The sequence below is a fragment of the Lolium perenne genome, chromosome 7 (genome assembly GCF_019359855.2).
Source record: "Lolium perenne isolate Kyuss_39 chromosome 7, Kyuss_2.0, whole genome shotgun sequence".
In the NCBI taxonomy this organism is placed as follows: domain Eukaryota; kingdom Viridiplantae; phylum Streptophyta; class Magnoliopsida; order Poales; family Poaceae; genus Lolium; species Lolium perenne.
Genome location: NC_067250.2, coordinates 305,164,871 through 305,178,400, shown reverse-complemented (window position 1 = coordinate 305,178,400; position 13,530 = coordinate 305,164,871).

The window sequence follows — 13,530 nt, the reverse complement described above, 5'->3', positions numbered from 1 at the left end:
CTTTTACTCTAAATTTTATCCTCCTTATGAAGTGCATATTGATAGGAATTGTATTTATAACTTTTATCCTCGTGATAGAGAGAGTATTTCTCAAGCGTGGGGGAGATTGAAGTCACTAATGCTCAAATGTCCCATTCATGAGCTCCCCCGTAATGTTATTGTTAACAATTTTTATGCGAGGCTTTCAGGACATCACAAGGACTATCTAGATGCCTGTTCGGAGGGATCTTTCACAAGCAAGGAGGTTGAAGCTAAGTGGGATCTTCTTGATCGGATTGAGGAGAACGCTGAAGGATGGGAGAACAACAAAGGTGAAGAGTCAGGTATAAATTATGATTATGAATGCATTGAAGCTTTTATGGATACTGATAAATTTCGAGATATGAGTGCTACTTATGGTCTTGACTCTCAAGTTGCTGCAAATCTTTATAAAGCCTTTGCTTCTCATTTTGAATTGCCTAAGAAGAATTTTGATAAGTATCATGAAACTTTTAAAGAGGCTTGCATGATGAATGAAATTGTTGTTAATGATTGCAATAAGCATGCTCAAACTCCTAAGAATGCTATTTCCTATAAGCATGTTAATTTTTGTGGGATGCATAGACCTTGTGGAATTAATCAAATCAAAGATGAATATTGTATCCATCATATTAATGAAAAAACTAGAAAGTGGTTTAGGGCTCTAGATGATCTTGGTAAAAAAGTGTGTGCCCTCTATCCTTTTATTTGTGAACTTTGCCATGGAGTGGGTCATTTTAATTTTCAATGCTCCTCCAATGATAATTTAAACCCCATGAGTGCTACAAATTGGTATTGTGATGATGAAATTACTCCTAATCAGCATGATGAACTTACTTTATTTTTGTGGTGTGAAGAGCTCTCAAGAAAAATCTCTTTGTTACATATGAGTGATCTTGATATTGATGACGTCCTTCATGGGTGTTTTTCTTATTGCATTGATAATAGCCATACAAATACTTACATACAAAATATTTTAGAAGATGACACCTTGCCAAAATATGATAGGACCGCTGTGTGTTTTGAACTAATTAATGAAAAGGAGGAATCCTCCCAAGTTTCTTCTATTGTTTCTGAAAGTAAATCAGGTTATGCGGACAAGCCACCCTTCAAACCTCTACCTCCGAAAGAAGGGAACGAGGAGAAGGAAGAGAATAACAAGACGAAGAAGGGAATGAAGAAGAAGAAGAAGAAGAAGGAGAATAAAGAGAAAAAGGTAACGCCACATCCCCGCGTGAATGAGATAACGCTAGGTAACCGTAAGTATGTTGCTCCTAATGATTATTATGACAATGAATCTGAATACAATGATCTTCCTATGCCCTTTACATACATTAGTGATCATGATTTGAATGAGCACACTACTTTTGATATTGCAAATCTCTGGGAAACTAATTCTGAAAATGATGATGATAATAATTGTCATAGTATCAGTGCTATTCATGCTTCCTCCCATAATGATATAGAATGCTCTAAGCTTGGGGAAGAGGTGTTTGAAAATACTTTTGCTACTGATCATTATGTGTTTGATACATCTCCTTCTAATAACAATGATGGTATGGTCACAGATAAACCGACTGTGAAAGATAACTATTCTATTTCTTATGATGACACTGTGCCTCCGACCTTTGATGATTATTATAAAGAATGCTATGATATAGGTTATTACTATCCTTATGAAACTTGTCATAGTCATGATTGGATTACCAAAAACAATTCCCTTAATATGCAACTTGTTTACCATGTTCAAATTCTTGATAATAATCTTGCTCCAATTACTATTAATGAGAAGAACTCTTCTTATGCCAAAATTAATGATACTTCTATGCATATGAACCATGATAAGAATGTTTTAAGTGATGGGTATATTGTGGATTTCATCAATGATGCTACTGAAAGTTATTATGAGAGAGGGAAACATGGTTATAGGCATCTTAATAATATTAAGTTTCCCCTCTTTATGTTGAGAATCTTGAAGTTACTCGTGTTTTATCCTCTTATGCTTGTCACTTTGTTCTTCATGAATTCATTTGTGTACAAGATTCCTCTGCATAGGAATTGGGTTAGACTTAAATGTGTTTTGAATTTGCTTCTTGATGCTCTCTTTTGCCTCAACTCTTATTTCTTGGGAGTGCATCATTGAAATTATTGAGCCCATCTTAATGGCTATAAAGAAAGAACTTCTTGGGAGATAACCCATGTGTTTATATTACTACAGCAATTTTGTTTTATATTTGTGTCTTGGAAGTTGTTACTACTGTAGCAACCTCTCCTTATCTTAATTTTGTTGGATTGTTGTGCCAAGTAAAGTCTTTGATAGTAAGGTTCATACTAGATTTGGATTACTGCGCAGAAACAGATTTCTTGCTGTCACGAATCTGGGCCTAATTCTCTGTAGGTAACTCAGAAAATTATGCCAATTTACGTGAGTGATCCTCAGATATGTACGCAACTTTCATTCAATTTGAGCATTTTCATTTGAGCAAGTCTGGTGCCTCAATAAAATTCGTCTTTACGGACTGTTCTGTTTTGACAGATTCTGCCTTTTATTTCGCATTGCTTCTTTTGCTATGTTGGATGGATTTCTTTGTTCCATTGACTTGCAGTAGCTTTGGGCAATGTCCAGAAGTGTTAAGAATGAATGTGTCACCTCTGAACATGTGAATTTTTGATTATGCACTAAACCTCTAATGAGTTTGTTTCGAGTTTGGTGTGGAGGAAGTTTTCAAGGGTCAAGAGAGGAGGATGATACAATGTGATCAAGAAAGTGAAAAGCCTAAGCTTGGGATGCCCCGGTGGTTCACCCCTGCATATTTCAAGAAGACTCAAGCGTCTAAGCTTGGGGATGCCCAAGGCATCCCCTTCTTCATCGACAAATTATCAGGTTCCTCCCTTGAAACTACATTTTTATTCGGTCACATCTTATGTACTTTACTTGGAGCGTCTGTTTGCTTTCGTTTTTGTTTTTGTTTGAATAAATGCTTGTGTGGGAGAGAGACACGCTCCGCTGGTTCATATGAACACATGTGTTCTTAGCTTTACTTTTAATGTTCATGGCGAAGGTTGAAACTGCTTCGTTAAATTGTTATGGTTGGAAACGGGAAATGCTACATGTAGTAATTGGTAAAATGTCTTGGATAATGTGATACTTGGCAATTGTTGTGCTCATGTTTAAGCTCTTGCATCATATACTTTGCACCTATTAATGAAGAAATACATAGAGCTTGCTAAAATTTGGTTTGCATAATTGGTCTCTCTAAAGGTCTAGATAATTTCTAGTATTGGGTTGAACAACAAGGAAGACGGTGTAGAGTCTTATAATGTTTACAATATGTCTTTTATGTCAGTTTTGCTGCACCGGTTCATCCTTGTGTTTGTTTCAAATAACCTTGCTAGCCTAAGCCTTGTATCGAGAGGGAATACTTCTCATGCATCCAAAATCCATGAACCAACCACTATGCCATTTGTGTCCACCATACCTACCTACTACATGGTATTTCTCCGCCATTCCAAAGTAAATTGCTTGAGTGCTACCTTTAAATTTCTATCCTCTACCTTTGCAATATATAGCTCATGGGACAAATAGCCTAAAAACTATTGTGGTATTGAATATGTACTTATGCACTTTATCTCTTATTAAGTTGCTTGTTGTGCGATAACCATGTTCCTGGGGACGCCATCAACACTTTGTTGAATATCATGTGAGTTGCTATGCATGTCCGTCTTGTCTGAAGTAAGGGAGATTTACCACTAGTTGAATGGTTAGAGCATGCATACTGCTAGAGAAGAACATTGGGCCGCTAACTAAAGCCATGAATCATGGTGGAAGTTTCAGTTTTGGACAAATATCCTCAATCTCATATGAGAAAATTAATTGTTGTTGAATGCTTAAGCATTAAAGAAGAGTCCATTATCTGTTGTCTATGTTGTCCCGGTATGGATGTCTATGTTGAGAATAATCAATAGCGAGAAATCCAATGCGAGCTTTCGCCTTAGACCTTTGTACAGGCGGCATAGAGGTACCCCTTTGTGATACTTGGTTAAAACATATGCATTGCGATGATAATCCAGGTAATCCGAGCTAATTAGGACAAGGTGCGGGCACTATTAGTATACTATGCATGAGGCTTGCAACTTGTAGGATATAATTTACATAACACATATGCTTTATTACTACCGTTGACAAAATTGTTTCTTGTTTTCAAAACCAAAGCTCTAGCACAAATATAGCAATCGATGCTTCCCTCTGCGAAGGGCCATTCTTTTACTTTTATGTTGAGTCAGTTCACCTATTTCTCCCCATCTCAAGAAGCAAACACTTGTGTGAACTGTGCATTGATTCCTACATACTTGCATATTGCACTTGTTATATTACTTTACATTGACAACTATCCATGAGATATACATGTTATAAGTTGAAAGCAACCGCTGAAACTTAATCTTCCTTTGTGTTGCTTCAATACCTTTACCTTGAATTATTGCTTTATGAGTTAACTCTTATGCAAGACTTATTGATGCTTGTCTTGAAGTACTATTCATGAAAAGTCTTTGCTATATGATTCATTTGTTTATTCATGTCATTTACCATTGTTTTGATCGCTGCATTCATTACACGTGCTTACAATAGTATGATCAAGGTTATGATGGCATGTCACTCCAGAAATTATCTTTGTTATCGTTTACCTGCTCGGGACGAGCAGGAACTAAGCTTGGGGATGCTGATACGTCTCCGACGTATCGATAATTTCTTATGTTCCATGCCACATTATTGATGATATCTACATGTTTGATGCATACTTTATGTCATATTTATGCATTTTCCGGAACTAACCTATTGACGAGATGCTGAAGGGCCAGTTGCTGTTTTCTGCTGTTTTTGGTTTCAGAAATCCTAGTAAGGAAATATTCTCGGAATCGGACGAAATCAACGCCCAACATCTTAGGATTGCACGAAGCTTCCAGAACACCCGAGAGTCGCCAGAGAGGGGCCACAGGGCCACCAGATGACACCCTGGCGCGGCCAAGGGGGGGCCCGCGCCCCCCTGTTGTGTCGTCGCCTCGTTGACCCTCCGACTCCGCCTCTTCGCCTATATAAAGGTCCCTGACCTAAAACATCGAGACGAAAAAGCCACGATACGGAAAACCTTCCAGAGCCACCGCCATCGCGAAGCCAAGATCTGGGGGACATGAGTCTCTGTTCCGGCACGCCGCCGGGACGGGGAAGTGCCCCCGGAAGGCTTCTCCATCGACACCGCTGCCATCTCCCCCGCCATCTTCATCACCGCTGTTGTCTCCCATGAGGAGGGAGTAGTTCTCCATCGAGGCTAAGGGCTGTACCGGTAGCTATGTGGTTAATCTCTCTCCTATGTACTTCAATACAATGATCTCATGAGCTGCCTTACATGATTGAGATTCATATGAGTTTTGTATCACAATTCATCTATGTGCTACTCTAGTGATGTTATTAAAGTAGTTTATTCCTCCTGCACGGTGTAATGGTGACAGTGTGTGCATCGTGTAGTACTTGGCGTAGGCTATGATTGTGATCTCTTGTAGATTATGAAGTTAACTATTGCTATGATGGTATTGATGTGATCTATGCCTCCTTTCGTAGCGTGAAGGTGACAGTGTGCATGCTATGTTAGTACTTGGTTTGGTTATGTTGATCTGTCATGCACTCTAAGGTTATTTAAATATGAACATCGAATATTGTGGAGCTTGTTAACTCCGGCATTGAGGGTTCGTGTAATCCTACACAATTAGTGGTGTTCATCATCCAACAAGAGGGTGTAGAGTCTAGCATTTATCTATTTATATTCCTTTATGATTGCAATGTTGAGAGTGTCCACTAGTGAAAGTATAATCCCTAGGCCTTGTTTCCAATACTGCTATCGCTGCTTGTTTACTGTTCTACTGCATCTGTACTGTCCGCAATATTACCACCATCAACCACACGCCAGTCCTGGGCAGCAAAGCACTTTTCTGGTGCCGTTACTACTGCTCATACTTATTCATACCACCTGTATTTCACTATCTCTTCGCCGAACTAGTGCACCTATTAGGTGTGTTGGGGACACAAGAGACTTCTTGCATTGTGATCGCAGGGTTGCATGAGAGGGATATCTTTGACCTCTTCCTCCCTGAGATCGATAAACCTTGGGTGATCCACTTAAGGGAAACTTGCTTCTGTTCTACAAACCTCTGCTCTTGGAGGCCCAACACTGTCTGCAAGAATATAAGCACCCGTAGACATCAGGTGCCATGGTGGCCCCATGGTAGGGGTGTGTCGAGAGAGGGGTTTTCGGACGAAAAGAGGGGGGAATGTCCAAAAAATGACGAAACCAACATGGAATGGGGCATGATTTGGCACACTTGTGCACCTTCTGATGTGACACCTTGGTTGCTATGGGTTTTGATTTTTTGGAGTTGGCACCATGGTGTCCCCATGGTGGAGATGTGTCGAGAGAGGGGTTTTCGGACGAAAAGAGGGGGAAATGGCCAAAAACTGACGAAACCACCATGGATTGGGGCAAGATTTGGCACACTTGTGCACATTGTGATATCAAACCTTGGTTGCTATGGGTTTTGATTTTTTGGAGTTGCCACCATGGTGGCCCCATGGTGGAGATGTGTCGAGAGAGGGGTTTTCGGACGAAAAGAGGGGGAAATGGCCAAAAACTGACCAAACCACCATGGATTGGGGCAAGATTTGGCACACTTGTGCACATTGTGATATCACACCTTGGTTGCTATGGGTTTTGATATTTTGGAGTTGGCACCATGGTGGCCCCATGGTGAAGATGTGTCGAGAGAGGGGTTTTCGGACGAAAAGAGGGGGAAATGGCCAAAAACTGACCAAACCACCATGGATTGGGGCAAGATTTGGCACACTTGTGCACATTGTGATATCACACCTTGGTTGCTATGGGTTTTGATATTTTGGAGTTGGCACCATGGTGGCCCCATGGTGGAGATGTGTCGAGAGAGGGGTTTTCGGACGAAAAGAGGGGGAAATGGCCAAAAACTGACCAAACCACCATGGATTGGGGCAAGATTTGGCACACTTGTGCACATTGTGATATCAAACCTTGGTTGCTATGGGTTTTGATATTTTGGAGTTGGCACCATGGTGGCCCCATGGTGGAGATGTGTCGAGAGAGGGGTTTTCGGACGAAAAGAGGGGGAAATGGCCAAAAACTGACCAAACCACCATGGATTGGGGCAAGATTTGGCACACCTGTGCACATTGTGATATCACACCTTGGTTGCTATGGGTTTTGATTTTTGGAGTTGGCACCATGGTGGCCCCATGGTGGAGATGTGTCGAGAGAGGGGTTTTCGGACGAAAAGAGGGGGAAATGGCCAAAAACTGACCAAACCACCATGGATTGGGGCAAGATTTCGCACCCTTGTGCACATTGTGATATCACACCTTGGTTGCTATGGGTTTTGATTTTTTAGAGTTGGCACCATGGTGTCCCCATGGTGGAGATGTGTCGAGAGAGGGGTTTTCGGACGAAAAGAGGGGGAAATGGCCAAAAACTGACTAAACCACCATGGATTGGGGCAAGATTTGGCACCCTTGTGCACATTGTGATATCACACCTTGTTTGCTATGCGTTTTGATATTTTGGAGTTGGCACCATGGTGTCCCCATGGTGGAGATGTGTCGAGAGAGGGGTTTTCGGACGAAAAGAGGGGGAAATGGCCAAAAACTGACCAAACCACCATGGATTGGGGCAAGATTTGGCACACTTGTGCACATTGTGATATCACACCTTTGTTGCGATGGGTTTTGATATTTTGGAGTTGGCCCCATGGTGTCCCCATGGTGGAGATGTGTCGAGAGAGGGGTTTTCGGACGAAAAGAGGGGGAAATGGCCAAAAACTGACCAAACCACCATGGATTGGGGCAAGATTTGGCACACCTGTGCACATTGTGATATCACACCTTGGTTGCTATGGGTTTTGATTTTTGGAGTTGGCACCATGGTGGCCCCATGGTGGAGATGTGTCGAGAGAGGGGTTTTCGGACGAAAAGAGGGGGAAATGGCCAAAAACTGACCAAACCACCATGGATTGGGGCAAGATTTCGCACCCTTGTGCACATTGTGATATCACACCTTGGTTGCTATGGGTTTTGATTTTTTAGAGTTGGCACCATGGTGTCCCCATGGTGGAGATGTGTCGAGAGAGGGGTTTTCGGACGAAAAGAGGGGGAAATGGCCAAAAACGGCCCAAACCACCATGGATTGGGGCAAGATTTGGCACCCTTGTGCACATTGTGATATCACACCTTGTTTGCTATGCGTTTTGATATTTTGGAGTTGGCACCATGGTGTCCCCATGGTGGAGATGTGTCGAGAGAGGGGTTTTCGGACGAAAAGAGGGGGAAATGGCCAAAAACTGACCAAACCACCATGGATTGGGGCAAGATTTGGCACACCTGTGCACATTGTGATATCACACCTTGGTTGCTATGGGTTTTGATTTTTGGAGTTGGCACCATGGTGGCCCCATGGTGGAGATGTGTCGAGAGAGGGGTTTTCGGACGAAAAGAGGGGGAAATGGCCAAAAACTGACCAAACCACCATGGATTGGGGCAAGATTTCGCACCCTTGTGCACATTGTGATATCACACCTTGGTTGCTATGGGTTTTGATTTTTTAGAGTTGGCACCATGGTGTCCCCATGGTGGAGATGTGTCGAGAGAGGGGTTTTCGGACGAAAAGAGGGGGAAATGGCCAAAAACTGACTAAACCACCATGGATTGGGGCAAGATTTGGCACCCTTGTGCACATTGTGATATCACACCTTGTTTGCTATGCGTTTTGATATTTTGGAGTTGGCACCATGGTGTCCCCATGGTGGAGATGTGTCGAGAGAGGGGTTTTCGGACGAAAAGAGGGGGAAATGGCCAAAAACTGACCAAACCACCATGGATTGGGGCAAGATTTGACACCCTTGTGCACATTGTTATATCACACCTTGGTTGCTATGGGTTTTGATATTTTTGTGTTGGAACCATGGTGTCCCCATGGTGGAGATGTGTCGAGAGAGGGGTTTTCGGACGAAAAGAGGGGGAAATTGCCAAAAACTGACCAAACCACCATGGATTGGGGCAAGATTTGGCACCCTTGTGCAAATTGTGATATCACACCTTGGTTGCTATGGGTTTTTATATTTTGGAGTTGGCACCATGGTGTCCCCATGGTGGAGATGTGTCGAGAGAGGGGTTCTCGGACGAAAAGAGGGGGAAATAGCCAAAAACTGACCAAACCATCATGGATTGGGGCAAGATTTGCCACACTTGTGCACATTGTGATATCACACCTTGGTTGCTATGGGTTTTGATATTTTGGAGTTGGCACCATGGTGGCCCCATGGTGGAGATGTGTCGAGAGAGGGGTTTTCGGACGAAAAGAGGGGGAAATGGCCAAAAACTGACCAAACCACCATGGATTGGGGCACAATTTGGCACACTTGTGCACATTGTGATATAACACCTTGGTTTCTATGGGTTTTGATTTTTTGGAGTTGGCCCCATGGTGGCCCCATGGTGGAGATGTGTCGAGAGAGGGGTTTTCGGACAAAAAGAGGGGGAAATGGCCAAAAACTGACCAAACCACCATGGATTGGGGCAAGATTTGGCACCCTTGTGCACATTGTGATATCAAACTTTGTTTGCTATGGGTTTTTATTTTTTGGAGTTGGCACCATGGTGTCCCCATGGTGGAGATGTGTCGAGAGAGGGGTTTTCGGACGAAAAGAGGGGGAAATGGCCAAAAACTGACCAAACCACCATGGATTGGGGCAAGATTTGGCACCCTTGTGCACATTGTGATATCACACCTTGGTTGCTATGGGTTTTGATATTTTGGAGTTGGCACCATGGTGTCCCCATGGTGGAGATGTGTCGAGAGAGGGGTTTTCGGACGAAAAGAGGGGGAAATGGCCAAAAACTGACCAAACCACCATGGATTGGGGCAAGATTTGGCACCCTTGTGCACATTGTGATATCACACCTTGGTTGCTATGGGTTTTGATATTTTGGAGTTGGCACCATGGTGTCCCCATGGTGGAGATGTGTCGAGAGAGGGGTTTTCGGACGAAAAGAGGGGGAAATGGCCAAAAACTGACCAAACCACCATGGATTGGGGCAAGATTTGGCACCCTTGTGCACATTGTGATATCACACCTTGGTTGCTATGGGTTTTGATATTTTGGAGTTGGCACCATGGTGGCCCCATGGTGGAGATGTGTCGAGAGAGGGGTTTTCGGACGAAAAGAGGGGGAAATGGCCAAAAACTGACCAAACCACCATGGATTGGGGCAAGATTTGGCACCCTTGTGCACATTGTGATATCACACCTTGGTTGCTATGGGTTTTGATATATTGGAGTTGGCACCATGGTGGCCCCATGGTGGAGATGTGTCGAGAGAGGGGTTTTCGGACGGAAAGAGGGGGAAATGGCCAAAAACTGACCAAACCACCATGGATTGGGGCACGATTTGGCACACTTGTGCACATTGTGATATCACACCTTGGTTGCTATGGGTTTTGATTTTTTGGAGTTGGCACCAAGGTGGCCCCATGGTGGAGATGTGTCGAGAGAGGAATTTTCGGACGAAAAGAGGGGGAAATGGCCAAAAACTGACCAAACCACCATGGATTGGGGCAAGATTTGGCACCCTGTGCACATTGTGATATCACACCTTGGTTGCTATGGGTTTTGATTTTTTGGAGTTGGCACCATGGTGGCCCCATGGTGGAGATGTGTCGAGAGAGGGGTTTTCGGACGAAAAGAGGGGGAAATGGCCAAAAACTGACCAAACCACCATGGATTGGGGCAAGATTTGGCACACTTGTGCACATTGTGATATCACACCTTGGTTGCTATGGGTTTTGATATTTTGGAGTTGGCACCATGGTGGACCCATGGTGGAGATGTGTCGAGAGAGGGGTTTTCGGACGAAAAGAGGGGGAAATGGCCAAAAACTGACCAAACCACCATGGATTGGGGCACGATTTGGTACACTTGTGCACATTGTGATATCACACCTTGGTTGCTATGGGTTTTGATTTTTTGGAGTTGGCACCATGGTGGCCCCATGGTGGGGATGTGTCGAGAGAGGAATTTTCGGACGAAAAGAGGGGGAAATGGCCAAAAACTGACCAAACCACCATGGATTGGGGCAAGATTTGGCACCCTGTGCACATTGTGATATCACACCTTGGTTGCTATGGGTTTTGATTTTTTGGAGTTGGCACCATGGTGTCCCCATGGTGGAGATGTGTCGAGAGAGGGGTTTTCGGACGAAAATAGGGGGAAATGGCCAAAAACTGACCAAACCACCATGGATTGGGGCAAGATTTGGCACCCTTGTGCACATTGTGATATCACACCTTGGTTTCTATGGGTTTTGATATTTTGGAGTTGGCACCATGGTGTCCCCATGGTGGAGATGTGTCGAGAGATTGGTTTTCGTACGAAAAGAGGGGGGAAATGGCGAAAAACTGACCAAACCACCATGGATTGGGGCAAGATTTGGCACCCTTGTGCACATTGTGATATCACACCTTGGTTGCTATGGGTTTTGATATTTTGGAGTTGGCACCATGGTGGCCCCATGGTGGAGATGTGTCGAGAGAGGGGTTTTCGGACGAAAAGAGGGGGAAATGGCCAAAAACTGACCAAACCACCATGGACTGGGGCACGATTTGGCACACTTGTGCACATTGTGATATCACACCTTGGTTGCTATGGGTTTTGATATTTTGGAGTTGGCACCATGGTGGCCCCATGGTGGAGATGTGTCGAGAGAGGGGTTTTCGGACGAAAAGAGGGGGAAATGGCCAAAAACTGACCAAACCACCATGGATTGGGGCAAGATTTGGCACACTTGTGCACATTGTGATATCACACCTTGGTTTCTATGGGTTTTTATTTTTTGGAGTTGGCACCATGGTGGCCCCATGGTGGAGATGTGTCGAGAGAGGGGTTTTCAGACGAAAAGAGGGGGAAATGGCCAAAAACTGACCAAACCACCATGGATTGGGGAAAGATTTGGCACCCTTGTGCACATTGTGATATCACACCTTGGTTGCTATGGGTTTTGATTTTTTGGAGTTGGCACCATGGTGTCCCCATGGTGGAGATGTGTCGAGAGAGGGGTTTTCGGACGAAAAGAGGGGGAAATGGCCAAAAACTGACCAAACCACCATGGATTGGGGAAAGATTTGGCACACTTGTGCACATTGTGATATCACACCTTGGTTGCTATGGGTTTTGATTTTTTGGAGTTGGCACCATGGTGGCCCCATGGTGGAGATGTGTCGAGAGAGGGGTTTTCGGACGAAAAGAGGGGGAAATGGCCAAAAACTGACCAAACCACCATGGATTGGGGCAAGATTTGGCACCCTTGTGCACATTGTGATATCACACCTTGGTTTCTATGGGTTTTGATATTTTGGAGTTGGCACCATGGTGTCCCCATGGTGGAGATGTGTCGAGAGAGGGGTTTTCGGACGAAAAGAGGGGGAAATGGCCAAAAACTGACCAAACCACCATGGATTGGGGCAAGATTTGGCACCCTTGTGCACATTGTGATATCACACCTTGGTTGCTATGGGTTTTGATATTTTGGAGTTGGCACCATGGTGTCCCCATGGTGGAGATGTGTCGAGAGAGGGGTTTTCGGACGAAAAGAGGGGGAAATGGCCAAAAACTGACCAAACCACCATGGATTGGGGCAAGATTTGGCACCCTTGTGCACATTGTGATATCACACCTTGGTTGCTATGGGTTTTGATATTTTGGAGTTGGCACCATGGTGGCCCCATGGTGGAGATGTGTCGAGAGAGGGGTTTTCGGACGAAAAGAGGGGGAAATGGCCAAAAACTGACCAAACCACCATGGATTGGGGCAAGATTTGGCACCCTTGTGCACATTGTGATATCACACCTTGGTTGCTATGGGTTTTGATATATTGGAGTTGGCACCATGGTGGCCCCATGGTGGAGATGTGTCGAGAGGGGTTTTCGGACGGAAAGAGGGGGAAATGGCCAAAAACTGACCAAACCACCATGGATTGGGGCACGATTTGGCACACTTGTGCACATTGTGATATCACACCTTGGTTGCTATGGGTTTTGATTTTTTGGAGTTGGCACCATGGTGGCCCCATGGTGGAGATGTGTCGAGAGAGGAATTTTCGGACGAAAAGAGGGGGAAATGGCCAAAAACTGACCAAACCACCATGGATTGGGGCAAGATTTGGCACCCTGTGCACATTGTGATATCACACCTTGGTTGCTATGGGTTTTGATTTTTTGGAGTTGGCACCATGGTGGCCCCATGGTGGAGATGTGTCGAGAGAGGGGTTTTCGGACGAAAAGAGGGGGAAATGGCCAAAAAAAGACCAAACCACCATGGATTGGGGCAAGATTTGGCACACTTGTGCACATTGTGATATCACACCTTGGTTGCTATGGGTTTTGATATTTTGGAG